Below are 5551 nucleotides of genomic sequence, written 5' to 3' on the forward strand. Positions count from 1 at the left end.
AAAATCAGGTCAAATTAAAATTCAATTTTTATAATCTTTTCATTCTTTTAAAGTATTTTTGGCTATTGACTAAAACTTACAAAAAAAAATTATTTTGCATAAAATTATCAAATTTTAAAAATTAAAATATCTCATTTTTATACCCAACTTGCAAAAAATTAAATAAAAATTTAATCATTAAAATACTTTTTAAAAATATATATTTAACGTCATAAAAAATGAGATGTATTTTTCTTAATATTTTGAAAAAAAGGGGATAATTTTGATAATTTATCCAAAAAAATAATGATGAAACAAAAAAGGTACAAATTCATATTTCACATTTGAAAGTTGTTTATTTAATTACCTTTTGGTACTGACTTGATTTATGTTTTTATTTTTATTTTTTATCATTTTCGTTTACAAAAGAATGGCATTTACTTAGTTAATTTATATTATTTTTAGTATTTTCTATGATTTGAAAAAACAAAAGAAATTGTTACGAAATGTAAATTTTGAAAGAAAAAATTATAATATAAAAAAAATCTGAAATTGAGTACTAGGTTAGTAATTTATTTCTTTTTTTTTCTTCCCTGAATCTCTTTATTAGTAGTTTAATTTAAAAGTTTAAAATCAGGCCACACATATATTCGTGCATATGAAAAATATACTTATGAATCACTTACCAACAAGACTACAAGAGAAATTTTTAGTTTGTGCTTTTTTATTTTTATTATTTTTTATTTTCACGAATTTATCAAAAAATAAAAAATAAAGTCCCAACAACCATTAATAAATAACGAACAAATTCAACAAACTAAAACCATATTACGGTATTAGAGAACGAACCACCAAGGGATCAGCTTAAGAGCTTAAGCTATACACACATGGACCACAAATTAAATGCCACCCACCATTGACTTTAAGTTATGCCTTCAATAATTCAACTTAGCTACCTCGAAAAGATTGGATGAAATGTAATTTCTCTTAATTGATATGATAAAATGTAATTTCTCTTCATCATATATTTTTTAATCAAAATTGAAAGAATCCAATTTAGAAATGGCAATACCACTCGAATTTGCGGTATTCATTCTGCCCTACTCGCTCGGGGTGAGTAATTATTTGTCTCGCATTGGAATGGGTTTTTAGCGGAACGAATTTTTTGAAGGAGCGGAGCGGGGTCGGATTTAAATAATACTCGCTTTGCATATATATAATATATAATTTTAATATATAATATGTATAATATATATAAAATAATTAGTAAATGATTAACAATATTATATCATATTTAAATTTTTACTTTAATTTATGTTATGTATTTGATGATAGTTATATAAATTTTGAAATTTAATTTTATTTATTGAATTTTAATAATTATAGGGACAAGTATGAGTGGAACGGATACCCACAAGAATGGATTAGGATTAGATAAAGACGCCTAAAACATCTTTTTTTAAAGATGTTTTCATGTTGTGTTTTAATCGGTTTCTGTATAATTTATTCGGTGTTCCTCATCACATATTATTAAATCCCTCAAAAGATTTTCTTTTCAAAAACAATAAAAAATATTTAATTTGGACTAAAACAAAAAAAATAATAGATTAACTATTAGATTTTTTTAAAAAGATTATTTACATAAAAAAAAATATATCACATTCATTATATACGGTAATTCTATAAATAATTATATACGGTATTTATTAAAGTAGACAAATTAATTATTTTCTTCTCATATACAATTTTTTTAAGACATAAAAGTAATTAATTAGGACATTAGTTAAGATAATTAAAGTCACTATTCATTAAATTTTTAATTTAAAGAAAAATCCTAGTTAATTCTGGTATGAAAATTTTAAATTTGAAAACATTGATAAAAATTATGTTGAATTTTAATTTATTTGATTCTCATATAAATTAATCACTACATAAGTTAAAGTTCTGTTTTGAAGTTATATTCGAGCTTTAATCTGATTTTTAAAGTTTCAATTTACTTAGTTTGATTTTTTAACTTAAGTATCCGTGACTCATATTAGGGTTTTAAGTGTTTAGTTGAAAAAAAAACAAGGTAAAAAAAATTTCAATTGTCACGTCAAATAGTCGCTAGAATGTATAATGTAGCCGTCATTAGTCCATCTCAGCATGCCGTTAGCGATTTTGTGAGACAGTGACAAAAATAAGATTAGGAACCAATGTGAGTCATAACTATTAAGTTGGGAGACTAAATTGAGTAAATCAAAATTTTTGAAATTAGATTGAAACATAGTTATTAGAATCGAACCAGTGATTGAACCGGTCAAGCTACTGGTTCACTAGTTTATTGGTTCAACCGATAAATCACTGGTTGAACCGATAAAATCGGTCTCACGTAAATATAAAATATAAAATAGTTAAAAACTTAAAATTAAAATTTGAAATACATATCTTCACTAACATTTTATGAAGAATCAAGTCTCAACTTCTAAAAATAACTAATATAAAAAAGCATAAAATTTTAATACTACAATAGTATCTTATTTTGACACAATAAAAAAAATAATTAATTCACAAAACCTATCATCTAACTATAATATCAGTAGATTTTAACACTAACATCAAAACAAATAACCTTAATCACAATACTAGCAATAAAATAGATAAAGTAAATTAATAAATTTTTAGTGAAATTTATATTTATATTAATAATGGTATATAATTAAAATATAATTAATTTTAAAAATAGAAAAAATAAAAATTAAATTAAATTAAATATTTATGTATACTATATAATTAGTATTTGTCAAATATAGTACTTAGAAGTGTAATGGCTAAGTGACAAGTAGAGGTTGCTTTTGCTCCAAGGTTTTCGGTTCGAGACTTTGTGGAGACATTTTAAAAAATTTTGCAAGCAGACCAGTTTGGTTAGACCGATTTGCACCGGTTCTTACCAGTTCACACCGATTTTATTCTTTAAACGGTCCAAGGAGTAAACCGAACCGGACTAGTGTCATGTTCTAGTCTAGTTCACTAGTTTTTTGGTCGAACCAGCCGATCCAGTTCGGTTTTTACAACTATGGATTGAAATACGAACATAATTTCAGAGACCAATAAGTATTATCTCTTTGTTGACAATTAAGTTGTTTTAATGGTAATTAAGATCTAATAATGGTTTATAATAAAAGAAGCATTCTTTTGCAACAATGAACCTATAACAGTAGTTAAGGGTGTTCATAGATTAGATCATATCCATATAAATCCACAGTATTTATTCGTATCTGATCTGTAATTTGAGGATATGATCTGATCTGTAAGATGATCGGATTGGATCGAATGGATCCACACTCTAATCAGATAGAAGTAAATATGTTTAAAAAAGTAAACAAAAAAAATTATTGACTTTTTTTATAAAAATAAAATTTTTTTTTATGTAAATAATCTTTTAAAAAAAATCTAATAATTAATCTATTACCTTTTTTGTTTTAGTCTAAATTAAATGTTTTTTATTGCTTTTGAAAATTTTTTTTTTTGAGAAATTTAATAATATGTGATGAAAAACACCGAATAAATTATACAGAAACCAATTAAAATACAACATGAAAACATCTTTAAAAAAAGACGTTTTAGGCGTCTTTATCTGAGTGACTTCTTTAACATTTTACTACACACACGAATAAAAGTAAGATGAATTTTATATAAATTATTGTACGATGGAACGAGTTCAGGTAGAACATAAACCCCTCTAACCATCCGTTACCACCCCTAGAATCCATAAGACATGTAAGTTGGATATTAAGAATGTTAAATAGAAAGTGAATAGCAAATAAAAAATGCTATTCAGATTTGTTACCGTTTTTCCCATTTCCTCAACCCACACCTTCTTTATATGATACATATTTTTTGAATACTTTTTAATAAAAATCTTTTAAACATTTCTCTTACTCACACTTTTTTTATTATTTTCATCCAACTTTTCAATTAAAATATCTAATTTCGCTACTCTCTCTGCATAACATTTTCACTTTTCCTCTTTTTGATTTTTTTTGGCGAAAATTATTATTTGTACACTGTTATTTCTTCCAACAAAAATAAAATTTTATTCAATAAAAATAAATATAGAGAACTAGCTTTAATTAGCTAACATAAGTAATTTTTTATTTATTATAAAGTTTATTTTTTAATTCTCTTAATAGTTTAAGGTTTAAAATTAAGATTTATAATTTAAATTTAATTTCATGCAATAATTTTATACCATCGTTCAATTAGATTCATGCATTTAGATAACTTTTTAAATAGTTAGTTTTAAAATTCGTTATTTTTATTAATATGTGACAAAATTTTTTTACATTGAATCAGCATATGAAAAATAAATTTTAGAATTTAGAGTTTAAAATTTAGAATTTAAAATTTATGATTTAGAATTTAAGATAAAAAATAATTTTAAAAAAATTTGAATGATATTTTTTGAGTTTAGAAAACAATAATCGTATTTTTGGTAAAGACAAACACATTATATAAGGCTTAGTTTAGTAGAGCTTTTACTTTTTAAAAGTAGCTTATAAAAGTTAGCTTTTAAAAAATAGCTTTTTAAAAGTGTAGCATTTATCTTTGGTAAATCAAATTAAAAATGACTTTTAATAAACATAAGTAACAATTATATTTGGTAAAATAGTTTTTAAAATTTAAAAATACTATAAAAGACATAAATTTAAGCGTTAAATTTGAAAATTAGTTGATATATGGGGTTATATTAAACTTTTAAATTTTAAAAAGTACAAGCTAACTTTGAAAAGCTCCACCTTAGTTGCTTTCAAAAGTACCCAAATCTTTTAAGAGCTATAAGCACAAGTACATGGTCTTTTTGATTTATCAAACACAAAATGAGGAGCTTGTGCTTTTAAAAAGTACAAGCACCTCTTTGAAAAGTTTTACCAAACCAAGCCTTTTTAAAAAGACCATAATATGTTAAAAATTCAAAGTTGTTTGAAGTGAGTTGTATTATATAAGCCCATAATAAAGATTAATATGTTAAACATTGGGCTGAACTTGGCCTAAAAAAGACTTTTAAGAAAGGCCCAATGCTGTTGGTTTTTGGGCTGAACTTCACAAGCAAATAAGTAAGTTCAATTCAAGTTAAAATGAAGAAGTGCTTAATTTTTTGATGAAAAATCAAAGAGGAAAAAGAGAGAAAAGCAAAAGATTAGAGGCTAAGTCAAATCAACAAAGCCAAAATCAAATCCTTAAGTCAAGGATGTTCAAAAGAAAAAAGTAATATCTAACCAACCCTCATTGTTTTGCAAAAATTTTTTTGTGGCAGATCAAATTTTTATTTAAAATTTTGTTGCTGGCTAATGAATTATTACATATCAAAGATTGGATTCAAAATTTTCAATACTTATTTAAGAGTTTAAGATTTAGAGCTTATAATTATAATAGAATGACATTTTTGCAAATAATTTTATTGGTTAGTTAACATAACCGATTTTTCTATACGAAAAAACTAACCAAACTTCACTCATATTTGTGATGATCTAAAGTGAGAACACAAAGAAATATTGCTAATTGTAGAGAAAAATGCACATAGCATGGGTGC

The sequence above is a fragment of the Arachis ipaensis genome, chromosome B08 (genome assembly GCF_000816755.2).
Source record: "Arachis ipaensis cultivar K30076 chromosome B08, Araip1.1, whole genome shotgun sequence".
Lineage (NCBI taxonomy): Eukaryota > Viridiplantae > Streptophyta > Magnoliopsida > Fabales > Fabaceae > Arachis > Arachis ipaensis.